This window comes from Typopeltis vanoorti, chromosome 25 (assembly GCF_054136105.1).
Source record: "Typopeltis vanoorti isolate ZY-2024b chromosome 25, IOZ_Tvanoo_1.0, whole genome shotgun sequence".
Taxonomy (NCBI): Eukaryota; Metazoa; Arthropoda; class Arachnida; order Uropygi; family Thelyphonidae; genus Typopeltis; species Typopeltis vanoorti.
In genome coordinates this window covers 65,895,171-65,919,524 of record NC_143573.1, presented here as the reverse complement: position 1 = coordinate 65,919,524, position 24,354 = coordinate 65,895,171, and positions in this window count along the sequence as shown.

Below are 24,354 nucleotides of genomic sequence, written 5' to 3'. Positions count from 1 at the left end.
TAATCACCCAAACACACGGATGATCTTTGCATTTCTGTTTCCGTCAAGTCTAGTATATTCCAGGTCTCCTGAATCTCTTCTTAACTGTTCTCGCTCTTAAGATTGACGCATCTTCTCCGTATAAATCAAAAATCCCCTTGTATATTGTAAAATTTTCCACTCTCATACGAATACTTTGTGGACTGAAATTAGTTAACTTCTTCTGTATATCATTTACTTAATATACAATAAATAATATTGCATGTATATAAATGCATTATTTTGTTTAATTTGTTATGTTATGATCAGTGGCCGCTCGTGGCTTTAAATCGTGGGGGTGTTGCAACTTTCGAAATATACATATTTCGTGTATATATTACGTGTTCGGATAAAATATCAAAATTATAGTAAAAATTAAAAAAAATTAAACATGAAAAAATATTGTTTATTATCGATAAAATTATACAGTTTGGTAGAATTCAAAATTACTTAAAAATTATTATAACAAATGTTATATCTTTAATTGTGATGTCCAAATATTTAAAGAGACGGAGTAAACACGATAAGCACTACGAACACTCGACTACTGACGCCAACTGCATATAAACAACAGTGGAACTGCGCGACGGACATTGTCGCATTACGCTAATAGCTCGCATCTCACTATGACCTGCATATGCTTGCGCGCGTAGCAATACGACACTGTGGTAAACACAGTGCTGCTAGCGTCCTCCTAAGTGCTACAAGATGGATTTTTATTACTTTTTATACAAAATAAGAGAATTGTATAGGATTGTTGATGATAAAATTAAATATTACAAGCAAATATAAATAAATTAATAAATATATTTATATGTCGAGAAAAATTGGGGGTGCTGCAGTTCTGCAGTGCCTATGCACGAGCCGCAGATAACAAACTTAACTAATTTATAAATAAATTGGTTAAGTATGTTATCTGCTGCCATAATTTATATAAATTTGATCATGTTATGATTGCAAAATATTTCTTTTTTTCCCCGTCTATTATTAAGAACATTAAATAAATTCCTGTTTAAAATTTTTCATAATTTTTTCTTAGAAATTTCTATATTAACTGAATTAAGTGAATTCTCATTTTTATATTTCACTGGTATCTGTAATGTTTATATATTTTTTATATGATCGACACATTGGTACCAAATGAATAGACGGTCCTGACAAAGGTTGGGACATCACATTTCACTTCTTTCTTTATGCTCCCTTACCACTAGCAAAATTCGTAATGGGCACAACTGTAAATAATTGTGTAGGTAATCTTTCATTCAACAGATTGTTTCAGTGGTCTCTTCCACAACCTCCTGTCTTGGGCTGTAGCCACATCCAAGTTCTTCATCTTGAAGTCCTCCTCCACCATCTCCCTCCATTTCTTTTTTGGCCGCCCGCGCTTCCTCCTCCCCTGCACATCCATCTGCATGACCCTTCTTCCCACATGCTCTTCCTCCCTCCTCATCACATGACCAAACCATCTCAACCTTGCCTCCTGTATCTTCGCTCCTAAGTTCCTCACCGTTCCCCTTACATAGTCATTTCTCAGACGATCCTTTCTGGTCACACCGCACACATCCACCTAAGCATTCTCATCTCCGCTGCCTCCATCCTGCTGATGTTATTTTTCCTCAGGGCCACAGTTTCTATAGCATACGTCATAGATAGTCTCACTACTGTTCTGTAACTTTTGCCTTTTAGATTGATGGGCACCCTCTTATCGCTTAGCATTCCAGCCATCTCTTTACAGTTTCTCCATCCTGCTTGTATTCTGCATCCCACTTCCTTCTCAGCCTCACCATCCTCTTTCATTGTTGAATCTAAGCATCTGAAATCACTTCTCTTGAGGTCATGATATGAAATTAAGTAGGTAATGATATGAAGCTCACGTCGTTGTTGAATAAACGAGTGTGATACATATCATGTGTATGTAGGATACACATAATGTTTATTATGTGTATCAGAATTTCATTTCATACAGAATAAAATGCTCCTTAATCCACTCACTGAAGGAAAACAAGATTTAAGTTATGTTCCCCCACTAGATGGCTCTTCATGCTTGCGCCGACTAGTTTATTTAGCAGATGTCTCTCCGCAAATCATGTTAGCGATGAAAAAAAAAAGATAGAAGTCTTCTTTTATTGGGAATTCATCTCCCCTGACTTCTTTTGCTATTTCCATATACTAACCTTTTCCAATCTACTAAATCTCTCAGAAACTTTTAAATGATTTTTTATGTAATTCCCAGCCACGAAGGGTTATATAAAAAAATATTGCATTTTTATTTAATTTTATATAGTCTGGAAAGCTCTTGAGACTAAACTTCAATCACAAACATCCATGCCCACTGCGGTATTCGAACGCAGCTAGTCGGTTGCTAAGCGAACAAGATAATCACTGAGCTAACCATGCGGAAAATTAGCAAATTAACAAATCTTTCTTGGTGCTTTTCTTTTTTGCTTCTCAATACCTATCCATCCTCCCAACAGGTGACATTCAAGCTCGGGAATCTGAAGTATTCAAAACAAAGGTAAAACAAATAATACTATGTGCTCTTTTAAATATAAAAATTCGGTGGATGGATGGGTGACTCGGAAAATTTTTCATTTTCTCACGCTATAAAAATATGCCGATTATTGAAAACCAATAGAAAGTTATTTTAACTATTCTAGATTATTTATTCACTAATAGCCTCACAGGATGTTTGTGTTTGATTCAGTCCATTTGAAATGCGCGCTGTACTAATCGAGTATCTGAATATCAGCCGTCAGCGTCTAGCTCAGTCTGTATTATATAACTGTTAAAATGGTTCAATTTATCTAGTTCAGTTGACTATTGTGCATTCTATTTTTTTTATTGGTCTACGATCTACTGAACAAGCATGCAACAACAATTTATTAGTTGTTTGCCTACCCATCGCATTATACTTTTTTATTCCATTTCCATTGTACTAATCGAAAACATTTTTTTTTACAAGGGAAGTACTTATGGAGTGTTACTGTCCACAGGATAATTTTTAAAAAACCAAAAATGCGTAATACGTACGGTTTGTAATAGTTTGCTATTAACTATCAATAGGAAACAAATATCCGTATGCTATCTAAAGAGATGTTTGTTTGTGTGTGCTTAATATACTAGAAGTGACTGTGATTATGATACTGATGTCAAGGGAGGTCAGGAAGGAAGTGAGAGGAATTGAAAAGTAAGTTTCAATTAGAAACTTACTTTTCTACCGAGGTTTCCGGCAACTACCGCACAAAATCGTTAAAAGCGACACATTTCTCTCTCCATATTGTGCAATCACGGAACATTCGTATCTTTGAAATATCGCTAGTCTGTTTTCACTTGGGTGTTCAGGATGTTTTCGCGTTTCACGCCGTATCTTGGCAGCGTCTAAAAAGCCATTTTATGCTTTCGTTTCTTTATTGAATGTCTTACTTGCCGCTTCAATCCTCGTATATGTTGCAGTCTTGCGTCGCTTAATTCGGTCTAATCACTTTCTCTAGCGTGATGTATAAATCCTTTTACTGTTCCTATGATTCATAAATCAATCACCTTCTTATTTCCTCCGCTCGGGCATCTCCAAAAGAGGGAGACTAGACTGCAAATGACCTAAGCGATGTGACATTATCAGGAAGCCAGTGATAAGTCACTGAAGTCTCCAACGTTCTTGTTAAAGTTCCATTTTCAGACACCAGGTGATTAATTTTTTGCAGAGTGAGGCAATAACAGAATCGCTTGTTTTAGAATAATTTTACGGATAATGTTTGCTGATTGTAATAAAAACGAACTGCAAAACAGTGAGATGGTAGGAACTACTTAATGGAAGAATAGCCCGAAGCTGTCATCTCAGAGTTTTATAGATGGTTTCTTAATAACGAAGCTAATTTCTAGAGTGCCCTGCTGCACATCTGAGAACAAAGAATTTTAGATCCCCCCCCTTTTTTTTTTCGTTTGATTTTAAAAGGATGCAGTACACGTTTTTATTAATAACCTAAACTTTGTGATTTCATTTCTCTAATTTATTTTTATTTATATATTTTCTGTTTATAGGATAAACTACTTCAATAACGGCTTCCACAAACTGCGTCACAAAGGATTAATTTTACCAGTTAACTTACTGGCGGAGTTTTTAATGATCATGCATACATAACATACTGTATATGCAAATTGTATTTTGCAATGTACTGTATATGTACATCGCAAAAGTAGCTAAATCAGTTCATCAACTCACTTGGTTGTTGAAAAATACCTTGACGAGCAGAGACAAGCAAGTTATTGTACCGAGCCTTGATAAGACCTCATCTCGACTACTGTGCCCAGATTTGGTCACCTCGGTTCCTTCTTGATGGGGAGGAGGTGGAGAGGATCCAGAGGCGAGTGACTAAGATGATAGCAGGTCTATGGAATGAACCATATGAGAACAGGTTGAAGATTTGTGAGTTGCAGAAACTAGTTGATAGGCGGAAAAGGGGAGATATGATTGAGACATTCAAATTGCTAAAGGGATTCTATAGGATTAATTCAGAGGATATTTTTGAGATCAGGACTGGTGGTGGGAGAACTAGGGGACACCTATGGAAGCTGGGCAAGAGTGTGGTTAGCAGGGGTGTTAGAGCTGGGTTCTTTACTTTTAGAGTGGTAAATGAGTGGAATAAGCTGCCAGAGTCAGTTGTGGGTGCTATGACGGTGAGCGAGTTCAAGGCAAGGTATGATAGATACTGTGAGAATGTCGTATAGTTGTGTGGACATGATGTTTAGGGCCTCCCTCTATGAGTCCAAGGACTCTCTGGAGTCGCCCGAAATAATAATAATAATAATAATATATACACCCTCTGTCCAAAAGGAAACCTATCTTTTCGAAAATAGAAGAAACTAGTGAACCACTGTTGTATCTTTTTGTTGTCGAAAGCGGCAACCTTCATTAGTGTTGTGTCAACTGTGTATGACATTTGTTTCATTAGAAGCCGAGTTATAGTGCCAAGAGTGACAGTGTGTTTTGACAAACAGTCGGTCGTCACGATATTCATGCCGTATTCTCGCTATCAATCGCTTCAAAACTTCGAGATAAAACTCACCATTGACCATTTGGCCAGGCGGAACGAATTCTTTGTGGATAATGCCCTTGGAATCGTAGAAACAACTCAGCATTGTCTTTACTTTTGACTTCTCTTTCTTTCTTTCGGATGCCCCTCTTCTGGTCGTCTCCACTCAGCACTCTGGGGTTTCTGGATCGTTTCGTGTAACGATCGTTTCAAGGAAGTTTGAGTCCTTACGACCGGTTTTAATGAGATCCTTGCAGTGTCAATTCGATACATTTTTTGGTCGTATGTCAACTGTGGGGAACAAATCGCGAATTCAATTTACGAAGGCCCAAACTCTCGCTCAAAATGTGTTGTGCACAGTGGATTTTGGAATCCCCAATTCATCTTCAATCAATCTCAGGGATGATTTCGGACTTTCTCTGATGAAATCACGCACGTTTTGGATGTCAACGTCTCACGACCTCTTTGAAATCGCTTAAATCACTCGTAAACTTGAGTACGGGATAAGCATTCGTCATCGTATGCTTTTTTGAAGCATTTGATGTGTTTCGGTAAAACCTCTACCAAGTTTAACGCAAAAGTCAATTGCTGCTCTCTGTTTGAAACTCATTTTCCGACCGCTCGTCAAAACACACTGTCGCTCTTGGCACTAGAACTCGGCTTCTAATGAAAGAAATGTCATAAACAGTTGAACACGATACTAACGAAGGTTACCGCTTTCGACAACGAAAAGATACAACAGGTGGCGCCACTAGTTTATTCTATTTTCGAAAAGTTCGGTTTCGTTTTGGACAGAGAGTGTATATACCAAGTGTATGTATATATGTATGTTTATAGGACTACTCGTAAGATATACTGTATGTACAATAAGCCTCGCACCAAAGTATTAGGGAACAAGAATTTTTTGTCAAGATCTAAATAGTCTAACAGTAGCTTATTTATTTTTTTAAATATTGACCCTACACACGAGTGGTTGCATAATCTATAATATATCAATGCCTTGTTTAGGTTGTGTGGACTACTAAAGGGATGGTGATGCGCAATATGTAAACCTCCTAACCTCACTTTTCTGCTGTCTGTTTTCATAAGCAGGGCTCAGGTATCTATCGATAACACAACGACCTAACAATCTTACGTCATTGATCACTGCAAATGTTATATGAAAGACTTCTCAAAAGTCGTGGTTTGTTTATTCTTTATTTTTGTATTCCTTGATGAGAAACTGCGCATTTAGCTAACGGTTGCCTTCCGTGTTTTTTTTTTTTTAATTTTTTTTTAACAGCGATCTTACGTACGAAAGTTTGAAAACAAACTCGGTACTTTGAAGGAGATTGTTGGATTAAGAGTTAAATAATCCTGAAAGATTATCTAAACTGACTAAACTCGGTAATTTCTAATGACCAGGTCCCTAATAAGCATGGCTGTGGTCTCACATCGAACGATAACAATCATCTGCTACCAGAAGGCTTTCACATAGATCCATACCACAATGCGGTTCGAATTCACACCTTATTTATATCAAAGGGAGAAATCCTTACTAGGCTAACCAAGACTGCTGAGATAATCTTTGCAGATCTAACAGGATTATCTAATTATTCTTCATATATGGCTAAAGCCTGTTATGTGATTTGCAGAATTATACACAACTTTAATAAATTCTTGTGTCATTTTCTTGAGAATTCACAAATTAGCAATGAGATATAAATTCAGTTTAATTCTTATTTTTATTTCGTATAATTAATTTTTTCATTTACAATTCTGATAATTCTTCCAACCCAGGGACGGCTCGTGCATAGGCACTGCGGAACTGCAGAACCCCCAATTTTTCTCGACATATAAATATATTTATTAATTTATTTATATTTGCTTGTAATATTTAATTTTATCACCAACAATCCTATACAATTCTCTTATTTTGTATAAAAAATAATAAAAATCCATCTCGTAGCACTTAGGAGGACGCTAGCAGCACTGTGTTTACCACAGTGTCATATTGCTACGCGCGCAAGCATATGCACGTCATAGTGAGATGCGAGCTATTAGCGTAACGCGGCACTGTCCGTCGCGCAGTTCCACTGTTGTTTATATGCAGTTTGCGCCAGTAGTAGAGTGTTCGTAGTGCTTATCGTGTTTACTCCGTCTCTTTAAATATTTGGACATTATAATTAAAGACAACATTTGTTATAGTTTTTATTTTAGAACATTATTGGGGTTATGATAATAGATTTTATTTTTAAGTAATTTTGAATTATACCAAACTGTATAATTTTATCGATAATAAACAATATTTTTTCATGTTTAATTTTTTAAAACATTTTTACCATAATTTTGATATTTTATTCCAAACACGTATACGCTGTACTTACAGTGTGTATGTATATTTCGAAAGTTGCAGCACCCCCACGAATTTGAAGACAAATTCAAGCCAAGAGCCGCCACTGTTTCAACCACTCTGCCTTTTTTGAAAAAGTAATTTGCAGTTAACAACAGCACCAGATTTTTTTAAAGACAAATAACAAAAGGAACTTGAAAGATCTTCATTTAGGATACGATATTTTGTTTAATAACAAAGATCCCCTTATAGATTTTTATTCGCGAATGAAATACGAGGGAAAAATAACTAACAGGGAGATAAGATAACTAAGGGGTGAAGGGAATAATTCAGTGAGAAGGAGGGAAAATATGCTAAACCTGGCAAGCATCCTAATTTAAAGGCGTTCGTTGCAACAGCCGAAGCATCTCACTTCCCATTGTAATTAGCTTTCATGTCTAAACTACTCACCCTTTCAATCTTACTCTCCAATCAGATGACGTTCACAAATTTCAAGAATGCTAAGGGTTGTTCTCATGTCGGTAAATTGCTTTGAAGACAAATTTAATTAAAACACTTCAGAGACATAGAGCAGTAAGAAGAATTCCACTTAGACAATGTTACCGTGTCGTCACCTTGAAGTATACAAACTTGTCGCTGCAAATTGCTCAAGAGCCACCTGGTGTATAACAGGAAGAGTCGATAGTTTAAGATATCCCAACTTAATTAATTAGCTTAATTCAACAAAGTGCCGACCTTTTTTGCTTCATACTCACAGATCGATTGGAGCAAAGAGAAAATAACAACTGCAGGTGAATCAGTTCCCAAGGGGGACACAATACATTGAAATCCAATTTCTAAATTGAATGAAGTCTTTTTCTCCTCTTGTTGTTGTTTAGGCATCAAAGAACAAAGAGAGAGAGAGAGAGAGAGGCAGTGAAAAAAATACCGAAGTTCAAGAGGATTAAACGAAGGATTACTGTACACGTGCAGATCTTCCCCAGTATCATTGAGATGCATTGAAAGACGCCTTTTTGGAACAAGCGAATGATTTATCATCGGACAGATTTTTGATATTTTTAGTAGCACAGTGTACTTTCACATAGGCAAAGAGTATACTGTGTTATTTATTATTATATTTTGGTATACAGTATTTATTAATTTCGTTTCTTAGTTTTTTTATTTAGTTTTCTTTAAATTAATTAATTAGCTTTTTTTTCTCTGAATCTTTCTTTCAGAAGGATTTAGAAAAAAAAGTCCTTTACGTTTTATTTGTTCATCCGTCTGCAGATAATCTTTAAGGACTACATCCAATATATTTCTTTTTCACTATTAACAAACTGTGCGCTGTCCTTCTTTAGCTCAGCCTGAAGAACGGCATGCACCTGTATTCAGTTAGGAAAAACTGGTCCGAATCACGTCTCGCATACAAGGAATCTTTAATATGTTTTCCGCTAAAGATGAGTTATCTAGTCTCAATACGAAGTTGTAAACTGGTTTTCTTCCTAAAACTGGGATTTTTCATCCCATGAAAAGGCGAATCGGCCATGAGAACACATGCAATTTACAGACAAAAAATACTATTGTTTGTAGTAGTGGGCGGTAGATGGCGTTAATGGTAGTAGTGTCGTTGTGTGGAGAATTGGGCAGTAGGGGAGACGGCGAAATGTGCGTAGTGGAGTAGAGCCCTCCCGCGATGAGTTGTTGGACTCCTTGGAAGTGTCACTTATAATAATAATAATAATAATAATAATCACCTAATAGATATAATTGCACTATATAAGTATAATGTTAATGAGCACGTAGTTATAAAGTGTTATTTTATAAATTAGGGGTGCGAGATATACGCGAGGGCGAGTTATATTCAATACGGTAAATACGGTACTGAATAATTAAGCATATATTAGCACAGTAATGTATGTCACAAAATTGGAATATGAGACACTCTTCAAGTCGTACCTATTAATGAAAACAAGTTGTCAAAACCTGACACCATGAGCGCAAATATTAACTTTTTTTTTTTTTTTCAAACATCAGATATTAGCTTTGCTTTTTTATTTATATTTTGAGTCTTGGTAATTAACTTGAAAGTGTGTTTTATCGTCTGACATAAACAGAACGTGATTATTTTTTCACGCTTTTGAATATGTGATCATAAATTTATGCAATAGTTGTTTTTCAAGGAGTATAACAATGACAGCGCTAAAATGAAGTTCATAATAAAAGTAAGTAAATATAACACGATATCATTAAATACTTTCGACCATTCATTCCAATTTAGAATTTAGTTTTAATTCTCGTCTGTCTTAAAAAAAATGCAATTTATATAGATTTTAAATTCATTATTAAGCATACAGTTTCCATTTTTAGTTTTCAAAGGCTGTTCTGGAGGACTGTCTATACTTTTGTCTGTACAGCGCAATTTTTTAGATGTCCCCAGCTAATGGAAAACATGCAGTTTGCTCGACATCCTCACAACTAAATACGCATCATGGAATTCATAAATCCTAATTTAATTCTACTCCAAGAGTGTATACTTAGAAACTAAAACAGTGTTTTCACTGTTTTGTAAGCACGGATGCTGCTTATGTTGAATATTTATGGGGTTGTTTCTGTCTTGTCGAGGAACAATATACCGTTTAATTATAAGTTATACTGCGATGTTAATGCTTTAGGAGACTTGCAAATTGCAAACTTTCGTAAATTACTCACAGAGACTGCAGTTAACTACTAGCATTAATATATAACAGACGGCTACGATGCTTGTAAAATGCAGTGACTGAACCAGCAGGAAACTTGCTCTTATGGTCCTCCTTACAATTTTACGCTTCGCATATAATGGTTTTCCAGTTGGCTAGCCATCTCTAGCGAGTAAATAAATTATTTCAAAAGAGTGTTAGTAGTGATGGGTAAAAGTTGACCAAAAATTTCAGATAACCGGTTGGATCTCTGTCGCTTGTTTTTCATCCTCTTCGATGTGCCATACGTGACATAATAAATTACACTTTCTCAATGGCCTAACATAAACGGCACGAAGAAGAACACTCTACCAGGAAAGTTGTTGTGCGTTGTTTGCAGCTGACAATTAGTTGAAATGAAGAACATGAAAAATTGCTACGTAGAAGACAACGAAGTGGAAAGTACGGCAATTACGAGAAGTAAATGACTGCCCCCATTGTATTTATTACATTGTATTTAAGTTGTTCTTGTGGTACCTAAAGAAATGGTGTAAATTTAAAATTTCGTATGTAAATTTAAATTGAAATTACTAAGGCAGTGTTTCTGTTTCATTAATTAGTAAGAGTAAATTTAAACTCAAAGATGGAAAGAAAACAAATAATAAATTTATCTCCGAAAAAAGAAAAATTGGCTCTTGCAGACACAAATTTGATATTTAAAAATTGTCTATCCAAAGAGATTTTAAAAAACATATTTTTGACAATTTTGAACTGTTCCATTCAGTGTACTCACTAGTTTGAATTTCTTGTTTTAATTTTCCATTTTTTTTCTTTTCAAATACTAAAAATTAAGGTTGTTTCTGATTTTGTTTCTAACCATAGAAGCCGGTATTGAAGTACAGCATTAGCTGATATTTGCATGCAATCTTCATACTCTGTATAACCTTCTGAATATTGGCCAAACGGGAAGCCCGATATACGGAATCATTTTACTTTGGACCCATTATTTTCAGAAAAATATTGCAACAACATCACTGTGATCAAGATGTTTCTAGTGCTTCATCTGTTTGTATTCCACGAAAAAAAGAAAAGGTGCAATCCTTGCTTTTTTTTTTATTATCAAATAACTATAATGTCTCTTTGAACTTTAAAGGTTTTAATTAATTTTAAAATTTTCGAACGCTGCAAAACAATATAAGGCAGTGTTCCTTCCTGAGTTTAAAGCTATGAATCAGCATACGAACTCAGTTTGAAATATAATGTTCCCGAAAACATTCTTATCTCTAAGCCTTCCCGTATAATTATTTACGTTTCAACTGCAGTAAAATTATGCACACTTATTGTAATACCACAATTCAAAATATTATTTGTAAATAAATGCGATGTGTTTTGGAGTTATGGAGGCTATTTTATTATTCAGGGAGGCTATTTTATTATTCAGGATTCAGGGAATTCATAGAATTCCCTGAATCCTGAATTCAGGGAATTCAGGACATTAACTGAATACTAATTCAGTTAATGTCCACACCAAAAGATTTATACGTTATATTGCTTGATGAAAGTGTCATAAATCATTGAATATACCTGTGCTAATTAGGTTAGAGTAGAGTATGGTTCTTTAAAATTAACTTTAATGCATCTAAGAATATTAGCGTTGAAATGCGTATAATCACCGGCTGATCGGCCTGCTGTACAGCATCCGTAGCTCAGTTGGTGTGGACGAAGCCCTTTGGTCGGAATGAACCCAGTTCGATTCCCGTCGATGATGTAAGACCTTTACCTGGTCTCTTTCGACTGAAGGTGAGTTAGCCGGTCTCATACGTGGTAGAGGGTTCTTTTTCCCGCATCAGTCGGATTTTTCGTCTCTCATATCAGGCAAATCGGCCCCGTGAACACACACAGATTTACTGTCATGAAAAATATACTTAACCCATCATTAATAGGGCTCACCTGTCTTAAGGGACAGGAGAGGAACGGGGGTAACTCCACACGAATGAATAAAATGAATCTGCCTGATTTGCAAGGGAGCGGTAATGTACTCGCGTTTCAGAAAAATTTCAGTCAAATCTTGTCTATCTGTTGTTCTATTTTTTATTTTTCTTAGGAGATTGACGACAGACATCATTAGTAAAATAGCGTTAGGCAGAGCTTCAGTTTTTATTACTTTCTACCAGGTAAACTTTGGATTTATCTTCCAGATAATAACAAGGCAAAACACTCTTAGAGACTGAAGTTTGTTATTCAACATTTAAGCCTGGACTAAGCGAAAAGCTAAAAACAAAGGCCGCAGCAGTTCTTGCATGCCTCAACTACAACTGTTTTAATTAGAATATCAGTTCACATCATGTCAATATTACACTTAAATCGAGTATAAGTTGGCTACATTCTGTAATTATGAACGGCAGCTTTTCCAGATGACTTGTACAACGTGGTTTTTGTTGTAGTCTTTGATAGTGCTTGGCTGGTCGGAACTCTTCGGCCGGCCATACTTTATAATTACCTGAGGATGAAAGAGCTCTATTTGCACGCACCAGGATTACAGGGATGATTATCTTACTGGCATAAGTGTTCTTGACGTTCATTGTAACCGTTTCGCTAATTAGAGCGACCGGGTGTAATTTCAGCGTAATTAGCAGGAACTTCAAGGACTGGCAGTTCCCCTTAATGGCTCCCGATTTACTAAAGCCTTTATTTTTATTTGGGTCACCAGATTTTTTTTTTTTTTTTTTTTTTTTTTTTTTGTTCTGTGGGTTTTCAGAGGAGGTATGTGAGTGAGTGGGAGAAAAGAAAGAAAGAAATAGAGAGAGTTTGAAAGTTAACAGCAATTAAATAGAGCACTCTTTATTGGACAAAACCAGCGAAGCATTTGCTTTATCTCAACACGTAACTGGACACAATCATACTTCAAGAGTTTTATTATTATTAATCAATTGGTAGATTATTAGTTAATGCTATGCTGCGAGTTCAATGTAATTATATAATTGTAATATTACTGTATAACCCAGCAATTAAGGTTTTGCTGTTTTCAGAACTTTAGAAAAAAAAAATTAGAAAGTGTGATGTTGAATTATTGGTTATAAATAGAATGAGAAATGCCTGTGTAGCTCTGTGGAAATGGTGTTTGTTTCCACAGTGCTAGACCGCTAGAAGAAAGACGGTTATAAGTTCGATTCTAGTCACCAACTAGAGGAAGGTTTTCTAGGCTTTCTTTCAGCCAATTCCCGAGTGAATCAATCTTTGCCATGAACAAATATGATTCTCCCGTCCTGAACTCAGGATTTTAATTCCGCAACTCAAGAAAATTGACCGTAGAAACTCACCATTTCTGACAATAATATATAATCTTAGGGTTGGAATACATAGAGTGGTATTAGTTGCTTGCCGCGCTCTTCTCCTTGGACGCTTATGAAAATCACTGATATTAGGATAGATTTTGGTTAACTGTCATGGGGACGCTATGGATGGAGATTGCTGCCAATTTGTCTTCAGAAAGTTAGGGCTAAAAGGTCTCGCCTGCTATAGTACGCCCACAGATTCGAGACCCTTCGACACTTCTGCGCATGTCAACAGAAGGAGAATCCATTCCGATAATAGGGTAATCAATCCATATTGTGGGATGAGTTGTTTATTATTACACGTCGGAAAATTAACTTCTCGTTTATGATCATTGTAGTTAACTGTGTTGCTTGTATAACAGTTGGAAAATTTTATCTATAAAGCACGTGATTTCCCGTGTTGGCGACGAATTCATACGTCCTTCGTTTCTTTCTCCCCTTCAGCATGAATCGACTATTCTTGGCAAGTCTCCAAGCAAAGATCTTTAACGCGTGGGCATACTATACCTCTGTGGAATAAAAGGCATTAGCAAATTCATTAATATAATACGTAGAATGTGAGTTCGGGTGATTATTCCCAAAAGAACTAAAAGAAACTTGTGGTCACACTATAAACATTTTCTTTCATAGATATAAGCGATAAATCTTCAAATGCAAGCGAAACAGGAGCAATATTTTCAGTTGTTCAGCTTTAGAAATCTCTGTATATGTGGGAGCATAGGATAAGGTTTCCGTATCACAATCCGTAGAGGAAGTACCTCATGGTCGTAAAGACTACATTCAGTTCACCAGGCGTGAATTAGTGACTTCATACTGAGGAAGTATTTTTCCTCAGAAAACTCCATACCCCCCCCCCCCCCTCGACATAATATGAAAATAGAGAATACACATAGACACACAAAATCTTAAGACATAAGAGGACACACGTACCCCTTTGCAACCAGCCCCGTTGCTATTGGAGGAATGGAGGAGTGAGGGGGGGGGGTCATTAAAGGAGAACCAGCAGGTTCGAATATTTATCACTTCTTTTATTAATTCAGTGATTTTATGAAAAATTATTCCCAGTGGAATAGAAACTAAATTCATTTGTTTTATTGTTATTTACTTATTAATTTTTTTTTTTCAAAGAAAGAAAGAAAGAACGAGAACGGATGAATTAATAAACCAATTTTCTTTATTTACGTTGCGTTTTGAGAATACGGAAATTTGAATAATTTTAATTTAAAATTTCTAGGGAAAAACAACCTGGGGAAGGGAAAGAGATAAAGTAATTGGGAATGATAAATGGTGTCAGAATTGAAAAGTTTTTATTTTGTTTCGTATTGTCTTCCCTGTGACATATTTAAATTGACTCGGTCCAACGGTTCGTTTGAATTAAAATATGAAGAGAAGCTCCGAGTATTAAAAAGTACTCATTATTATGTATGAGTTGAAACTGCCACAACAGTGACCTGAAACGTGTTTGTTACATCTGCAGTTCCGCAATACTCATGCTTTGTTTCAAGATCGATGTGAAACTATAAAAAGCAAATATAGTTTTTTATGCGAAATAACTCATTATTATTATTTGTGATACCTCCAAGGAGTCTGAAGACACATTGTGGAAGAACACTTACTGTACAACTCTTATGGAATATTGCAAACAAGCACCAACATTTCATATTTTTGTCAACAAACTTGAATATTACAACTATCTAAAGAACATCTGCCAATCAGTAGGAAGAGAATTTGACGTTGCATTTATACACTAGCTGTCATAAAGATTGTTTTTTTTTAATCTGTACTATTTGATGGGAATAAACTACATTTTTAAGAAATAATTTATCTTCTAAATATTTATAAGATTAAAGGGATTTAATAAATTATTTTTACACGGAAAATTTAACCATGCAACATTTCCTAAAGAGATACCTCCCCCCCCACACACATACCGATCCCAGTAGTCTTTATGCATTGTGCTATCACAGAAATCAATTTAATAGTTTAGTTTTTGCTGATTTGTTTTTTAAAATATACATTTAGGAAATGTCTTGTAGCCGTAAAAATCCAATTAATCGAAATATTGAACCTAAACCAAATGGTGTCTGTTTGCAGCCTCAACATCCATAAATCTTAAAACGAACGTCTCGTTAACCTTTAGATAGGCTTTGTCTCATCTCCTTCTTCCCTCACCCCCATGGTATTTTAGCATGCGACCTAAATAAGCTTAAACCCTTTAGATTTTATAGGAAGATGTAACTACGTATTCTGATAAAGTGTAAAACTTGATATCACAGACGATTTAAACCTGTTAATGCGTTATAGGAATATTTGTACTGATAACGAGTCTACTTTTTTGAATTTTAATAACTTTTTTTTAATGAGAAATATTTTTCCTCTAACAACTGATTTCTTTTCATTATGAAAAATATTTGCTTTTTATTCATTCAGCGAATTTTTCCTATTTTCTCGAACCTTTTCAATTCTGTTAATGCTCATCGAAATTATATAAAACTTCTGTCTTTTTTTATTTATTCAAGATGAAAATAATCATTAAAGTTTGAAAGCATTTGTTGGAGAAATGATGGCTGACGTGCTTTTATACTATTTGTTATTATTAATAAAGCTGTTATCATTCGTTGGTTTTGACACAGAAGCTATTTAAACATTCAAATACAAATCTACGCTCTGAAAATTACAACGAACTGATATTCATTAAAATCAATGCGATTGTAAGGAATTTTAATAATGTAATTATAGGTGGCGCTGAATTATCTCATTGATATGTATTATCTACATGTTGGCGTTAGCTGGGAAGTGTTTGTTGCTGTTTCTTTATTTTGTTTTGCTGTTGATAATTTTTAAGTAGCTTCGAATGTGTTTTGTGATGTCGCAATCAGTGTTGCGTGTAATATAAACTGTAAACAGACAAGGATGAAGGATATTTGAGGACTGAATATTATCAAGATTTTCATCACAAGCGTAAATCGGTAGGTGTCATTTACATCTTTTCCTACTGTGCTTTATTTAGATTAAATTCTGCATGGAATTGGTTACATTTTCACGTATTGTTTCTAGGCTGATTTTCTAATGATTATTAATCCAGCATTTTGAAATGAATGCTACAAACCGCCTTGTCCCTTAGTTCACTGTTCATGGATTTTGTTTTATGCACTTCATTTCAGTAGCTTTTTCTTGTTCACAAGCAAAGAATAAAAATTAACTTTCGTTCGCTTAAATAATACTAATCCTTTTTACTTTTTAATCGCATCCATTCAGATCTCTGTCATAGGTATTGGTAAGCTTAATATTATTTGGTTAAATCAAAGGTCGGCAATTATTCACATTCTTCCACGAAGCCTGCATGTAAGCGAGTTGCTTCGATGCATTGGGAACCATTATAACATTTATTAAAAAAAAATGTTAATGCTAACTTTTAATTTTTCTACATAAACTCTGTCGAGTTCATAATTATGCAGTGAATGTAATTAATTTAAGAATATAATTAATCAATATCAGAAGGGTATATCTCATCAGCAAAAACCACCATACAAACAATTTTATCACATTGATTAGATTCGTTAACTTAAGAGGCATAATCGCCCCTTAAAGAACTTACACGATAAGTGGAACGATTAGTGTTTTCGATCAGCGAGAAACTATGAAATCAGGATTAGATAGTGGCACCCAACACTAGTAATGCTTCCGGGGCTCAGTCGATACTGATGACCAGGGGCGACTCGTGCATAGGAACTGCAGCACCCCCCCAATTTTTCTCGATACAAAAATATTTTTTTAAATTTATTTATATTTGCTTGTAATATTTAATTTTATCTTCAACAATCCTCTACAATTCTCTTATTTTGTATAAAAAATAATAAAAATCCATCTTGTAGCACTTAGGAGGGCGCTAGCAGCACTGTGTTTACCACAGTGTCATATTGCTACGTGCGCAAGCATATGCACGTCATAGTGAGATGCGAGCTATTAGCGTCATGCGGCACTGTCCGTCGCGCAGTTCCACTGTTGTTTATATGCAGTTTGCGCCAGTAGAGTGTTCGTAGTGCTTATCGTGTTTACTCCATCTCTTTAATATTTGACATTACAATTAAAGACATAACATTTGCTACAGTTTTTACTTTAGAACATTATTGGGGTTATGATAATGGATTTTATTTTTAAGTAATTTTGAATTATACTAAACTGTATAATTTAATCGATAATAAAATTATATTATATGATGTTTAATTTTTTTTTTTTTTTAATTTTTACCGCAATTTTGATATTTTACCCAAACATGTATACACTGTACTTACAGTGCGTATGTATATTTCGAAAGTTGCAGTACCCCCACGATTTCAAGCCACGAGCCGCCACTGCTGATGACACCCTTTATTTGGAAAGACCAGGGTTGTAGCAAGCGCAGATCCCCTTTTAGTTGGTCTTAAGTGAGAGGTAACAGGATTCTTCTATCAGAAACTCTGGTTTTTCATCTCGCAAATTGGAAAACAACCAGCCCAAAAGAACACATTCAATTAACATGCAAAATATCCCGGTCTCACGGCCATAGTTCCTCCGGCCCTAATTTCAAACAGAAAGAACGCTGTAGTCTCGATCTTAATCTCAAGACCTATTCAAAGTTGAGGAGTTTGATGCGGGGGGGGGGGTGTATACTGCATCTCATTCAGTATTGTATTTTTATAGCAGAAAATTATTGAAGCAATATACCGGATTTTTCCGTGTATGAGACGAACCCTACTTTTTCGAACCCAAAATTAAGAAATGAATATTTTAAACATAAAACAGAACACATTTGATATTTTTTTAAACATTCAAGGTATATTTAGTAATTAGGTAATGTTTTTAAGATTTAATCTTAAAGATTTAAGCTTTATTTCCATGTTCTTTTGCGTAATTGACGACTTTTAACTTGAATTTTGAAGAATATGACCATCGTTTTTTTTATTTTCGGACATTTTATGGGCTCAAAATATCGTTAATGCATTAACCTACCTTTCCAACGAGTTGCAGACCTATGAATGCGTTCAGAGTTCTGATTGGTTTATTCAGAATCAGCCGTTAATGACGTCAATCGACATAGTTAACAAAGGCTAGTGATTGGCGGAAGCCCGTTCGCGGAGACAAGGTACCGGCAGTTTCGCCACGGCAACCGAGAGTTTCTCAACTGGTTACCCCCCCCCCCCCCGTATATAAGACGACCCCCAATTTTTGGTCTAAAAACTTTAGTAAAAAAGTATCGTCTTATACATGGAAAAATACGGTAAATACTAGAATTGCTTTGTTCATTACCTCCCCTTCTCACCTCCAAACCACATACCATTTGTCCTGGTTCGCTTGGAAAAACAAATCTCGGATATCTCCATAACTTGAGCATCAATGGGTCTTATTTGCTACATTAATACGGTTACTAGGGAAAGAAATAGCGAAATTTCAAAATAAGATTAGTCTGTCAGATAGATAGATATAAATGAAGAGCATAATATAAACAGACTGATGTTGAGCTTATACAGCATCATCCCTGGTATCGATCTCTCATTAACTCTTGCCTAGAAAACTATGTCCAGACCAATCGTTTTTCTGAATATCAGTGCAGGTTATTACGGCTATCTTAGGGTATGTGCCGTGAAGGATGGGTACATTGGTAAATTGTTCCTGTTAGTTAAATTTTATATTCATTCAATTTATATCAGGCACCGAACTTGTTTTACATGCATCAAACTGTCTGGCGTATTTAAGTTTTTGGGAAACATTCTTTTAAGAGGCGCTGCCACATTTCCAGAATGGAAAACTAGCAGATTGAAGGTTCGTTGACCGCCAAGATAATCTTCTGTAACCTGAAGGGACTTTTTTTTTTTTTGGTTCTTCAGAAAAGCGAAGCTGCTTTCTTTTAGTATGTTCTTTTATCTTTCGTAGTCATTTGTCTTTCTTTACTGCTCAGTGAATAAATACCCTTCTGGGTTTAAGGATATTTGTATAGCCACTTTTTTGGTTACTCATTTACATATCATTATTTCTTTTTTTTTTTTTTTGTAGCTAGTATTTGTTGCTGTGTAAAACATTGAGTTGAGCAGTAGTTTTTTTTTTAATATAAATTACCTCTGGTACATTTGAAGGAAGCATCGAGCCTTTGTAACTGTAATTTATTTATATTGTAATCACATCGTAAGCAGAGGTTTTTTTTTTTAAAAAAATTCCTCTTTAATTCTCCTTTTAAACCAATGGCTTTAAAACTTGAAAAAATATCACATCACAGATACGATGAGAATTCTGATGTAAAATGTTAATGTAATTATTTTAAGCTTACCAAAATTGCGGAGTACTCCAGGACTATCTATTACAAAATCCACTGACGTTATTTCCAAATCATCGCACTAAAGGGGCAAATGCAACTCCTGATCAATCCAATCCAAATTCTGGAAGGCCATCGTAAGTTGGTCTTATGCGGCTTAAGGCAATTTATAAATAAGATATAAAGTGTGTTTATACACACATGTATTGAGTTGAACTCTTCCGTATGACGATCGTAATGTTCCGATAGTTACTTGGTGTTGATATCAAGGTTTCTAACATGTCCTGGCGTTGTGTTGAAAATATTGTCCATAATCAGCCTTTGCACGACAAAAGCTACACTGGTGTCCAAAATCTAAGGACGAACATTGTTTGCGAAGATTACAACCGCAAATTCAGGCGAATCAGCTTGCGGCAATTTGTATAACTGACGATTTCGAGTGGGTACACATTCAAAGTTCCGAATCACGTGGTAGCACTCAACAGGAGAAAAGGCAAACGACTGCGCTAAGCAAATTGTGTTTGAAGGAAGCTGTTTTCGTGAAGGAATAAAGTTGCACAAACTTGGATGTCTTGTAATGTCCCAAAGACGTCATCTGGATGATTTCACCCGGGGAAGAATTATTGGAAAACTTGCAGAAGGTCGCAGTATTACTGATATCGCCAGAGAGTTTGGAATCTCACACAGCGTTGTATCCAGGCTCTGGGCAGCGTTTCAAACAGATGGAAATGTGTTCTAGACTTTTGTAAAGAGGTCTCCCTTGCTCTAACACGGAACATGAAGACAGAGTTTTGGTTATAACAGCAAAACGTAATCGATGCATCACGGCAGATCAGCTTGCACGGCTTCATTCAAGCATGGTAAGCGGATATCTCGATAAACTACAGCAAGATGTCTGCGACAAGTAGGCCTATACGCCTCAAGGCCTGTAGTCTGCGTTCCTTTATCCACAACTCATCGTAGAGCACGTTTTCAGCGGTGTGTGTTCTATCCATAACAATTGGATAAGACACCAATGCGCTAATGGACTCTTTACAGATGAGTCGTTTTAGTCTTTCCTCCGATTCTAGACGACACTTGATCCAGCCTGAAAGTGGTACTGCTTGCCATTGCGAGAATGTGCTTGAAAGGGGACAGATAATGAGGTCATGGCATGGGGAAAAATTATGCTTAATGGACCCACCGAGCTACAAGCGCTGGAAAAAGGAACTGTGACTATAGCATCACGGAACAATCGAACATGACGTTGAAGATATTGAAAACAAATTCTTCAACGTGTTCGATTGTTCTGTCATGCTGTAAGCGAAGAATTCATTTTTATGGATGGCAATGTCACATCACTTCATACACGAGTAGTAGAGATACTTTTGGAGACCGAGGATATTAACTGAATCGAGTGACCAGCACCCTCCACAGATCTCAACCCCATAGAACACGTTTGAGATGCAATAGGGAGTCCATTGCTGGTCGAAATTCCCCATCCAGAAAACAAACAAGACCTTATCCTTCATCTGAAGAAGGAAAGGAAGAGTAGGCCTTTGCCTGAAGAACTCCCGAATCACTTGGTGTCAAACAAGGTACGTCGTTGTGAGAGTTGCATCGCAATGCGGGGTTGACATATCCATACTGAAATGTCTCTCCGCATGGTTTTCTGTAAGCACTGTACATTAATTCTTTAACTAATGAATTTGTAACGTTTGCCAAACAAAAAGTATTACAATTTAATTTGTACAAAATTTATAACACATTTTTTGTGTAACAAATTTTTCCAGCATGCTAATAAATTATGCCCACATTTGTCCGTAGTTCTGAATATTTTTTCATATACCGGTAAAAATTGAGTTCGTCTTTAGATTTTGGAGACCATATATTACAAAGTACTGATGACTACGTATTTTCTATTGCAACAAGAGTCCCGTGTCAGATGTCAGATATTCTAATGGAGAAGCCTGAATTTAGGCTTTCTTCAGATAGTGATTAGACAAGCATTTAGATACAGATTAGGTTTTTTTTTTGTTTGTTTCTCTTTAATAAAGCAAACACTAAACTTGAACAAAGAAAAATCTAATTTTTGTTGTAAATTTAATGTGAATTCTGCTGATAAAATATCAGCTATAACATTTACGGTGGGCTAAGGGTTTTTCTGAGAACCTAGTTCTACAGATACCAAACATATATCTTGTTCAACCGCCCCCCCCCCCCCACCCACCCCAATAAGCAGGGTGGTCCTACTGGGCGATGAAATTCATTGACTACTTTTAGAACCTTCACATGCATCCATGAATTAGTAGAATTTATAAGAACGCATCGCGACATAGTCTTTTCAATGAACAGATCTCTTTACTTGCGCGACACTAGTCGGCTGGAATATGATTTTGCTATCATATTGTACTAAAATATTTCGCTGACCTGGCTAGACCACACTGATGTTCCGTTTCAGGTTTTAACCATTGCTTTCCAAACCGTTTGCTATGGAAAGAATAAGATCCTTTTGGATTTTAGAGGCAGCAAAGTTTGGAAGCACTTACTTATAGATTTATTAACAACATTTCGGTTAGAGTATATATTATTCTATTTTCGGTTTTGCTTTAAGATATTCTGTCTTATACCGAAAGTAACACAGAGAATACTCCGACCCGCTATGAGGATGCGCCCATCGAGCTCATCTTCCATTAGCACAGTTTTAGATACTCATCATGTATAGTGTGTCCCAAAATTCACGCAAGATTTAAATTTAGCGCCATTTGTGTGTGGTAAAGTGTTGCCAAAGAGAAAAAAAAAGACAGCGTGACAGCTGACAGTTCAGGGTTATTAAAAATGACCACACACAGCGAAGAGAGTTCGTTGAATGGATTATGGAACAACAACAAGTGGATGCTTATTTTTCGAACAAAATCATCTTCAGCGATGAGGCTCATTTTCGTCTTGATGACTTCGTTAATCGACAAAATTGTCGCATTTGGGGTTCAGAAAATCCACGAGTGATTGTTGAGAAACAAATGCATCCACAACGTATCACTGTTTGGTGCGGATTTTAGTCTGGAGGCATCATCGGTCCATTCTTCTTCGAAAATGCGGCTGGTAAGGCAATAACAGTTAATGGTGCTCGCTATCGCGACATGATAATCCAGTTTTTTGTGCCTAAATTGCAAGATATGGATGTGGACGACATGTGCTTTCAACAAGACGGTGCCACATGCCATACAGCCCGAGAAACAATTCAATTACTGCATGAGTCATTTCCTGGTCGCGTAATTTCCCGTTTTGGCGATCAGAATTGGCCGCCCAGATCATGTGACTTAACGCCGTTGGACTTTTTTCTTTGGGGTTTTTTTAAGTCTAAGGTTTATGCCAACAAGCCCACGACCACCCACGCCTTGAAGGAGGAAATTGAGCGCTGTATCAACGAAATTCAGCCACATTTATGCAAAACGGTCATGGAAAATTTCGACAAAAGAGTGCGTATGTGCCAGCAAAGCCGTGGAGGCCATTTACCCGATATGTATTCCATGCATAACCCTATACTGTGTACTTTATGAATCAATAAGAAATTACAATTTTTAATTAAAAACTTGTGTTTTCTATCAAAATTACTACTTGCGTGAATTTTGGGACACCCTGTAGGATTAAAATGGGCTTGTAGGACATTTGAATAAAAATGTGCTGTAAATGGAAAGGATATTATAAAGCGCCTTTTTTATTGTAACAACGCATCTCAGATGCATCCAGTTCGATAGCGTTTTTTCCTTTTTCTTTCCAGGCATCTTAATATTAAAACGCAGTTAGCAATATAAACGTCCGCGCGGTTAGCTTAGTGGCTGTGCGCTTCGCAACCCTATACCTGGAGAAGGAGTGTCCTGTTATTTGTACTTGGTCTTCCGCAAGCAATGACAATAAATCTCCGCTTTTATATGTATTTAAATTATCTAATTAGTACTATTTTCATTTGTTAATATAACTCTAACGTCTATTTTTATCACGAATTAAACAGAATTTAAACAATTTCTTTTTTTAGCTGCGCTAAAGCCGGATGCTAAATCGCATCTTCCGGTCAATGATTCCATTTCCGGTCATAGGTTTGAGAAAGAGTAAATTTGAAGTCCTGTTACAGTTTTTATTTGGGGTGTCCGATCTTTGCATTCCTTCTTTTCCTGACTGATCTTCGGCAAAAATGTATTTTTCACAATCTTCTACTTCTTGTTAAACTAATTCTGATGACAAAAACACATTCCCCTGTAAAGTAATCCGAAAATTTTTGAAAGTTCACACACATACAGTGTTGTACACAGTTCCACACAGCTCGCATTCTCATTATCGTGCATGTGTTAGCTCTGCACGAAATTTCCCGTCGTGTTTAGTTTTTTTTCTACGTCGAGTAGCCTAGATTCATAAGAATGCCAAGAAGAAAGAGAATGGCATCCAAGTAACTGTTAGATTAAGAAAAAAAACCTTCTACAGCGGGCCTTTTATGCATTCAACCTAATGTTGTCGTGCAATCTAAAAAGAAACTATCTATGCAGGTCCATTCCTTCCACTGAACGTTATTCTATTGATTTTTCTTAAAGAATTTTCTTTTCGCCATGAGAATTACGTGTTCGTACACAATACATCCAGGGATTCAATAAATTGTCTATCGAATAAATTACTTCTTAAGTAGGAGATATTGCCCCGAGTAAAGCATCTTTTGAATAGA